We start from the raw sequence: 390 nt of genomic DNA, 5'->3' as shown, positions 1-390 counted from the left end.
TAGTGTCATTTTATTAAGATACGATAACAGCTGTAATTAATCCTCGCCCAGATAAACGATAAATTGTCAGACCTAGTAACATTTAATAACTTAGGCTCGTATACCATATACCGTTTACCATATACATATATGTTTTCAGGACTGAATTTACATAATGTAACGCCTACAGATTCTATGGATACAATCACATCAAACTTTTACCTATTTATAAACATAGAATATACTGTGTGCGTGTTTGTTTGTTTGAGTTATTTTTGTCAGTGCTACATGACTGAAGAAGAGTTAAAGATGTCTTATCGAACAAAATTAAACATTCCAATCCGGCCTTTCGTTATCAGGCGATTATGAAACATATACAGTTCCATGAATAAATCTGTATCACAAGATGTA

At 32.1% G+C, this 390-nt stretch overlaps 1 protein-coding gene across 1 annotated transcript in view; it reads left to right on the top strand.

Moving 5' to 3' along the window:
- The window catches only part of LOC119592476 (integumentary mucin C.1-like), a gene marked incomplete in the record, with an annotated part of 4,500 nt that overhangs the window by 2,942 nt on the left and 1,168 nt on the right, over positions 1-390 (top strand).

This window comes from Penaeus monodon, chromosome 30 (genome assembly GCF_015228065.2).
Source record: "Penaeus monodon isolate SGIC_2016 chromosome 30, NSTDA_Pmon_1, whole genome shotgun sequence".
NCBI classification, from domain to species: Eukaryota; Metazoa; Arthropoda; class Malacostraca; order Decapoda; family Penaeidae; genus Penaeus; species Penaeus monodon.
Note: the sequence above shows the minus strand (reverse complement) of the source record. Positions and strands in the feature narration are given on the sequence as shown.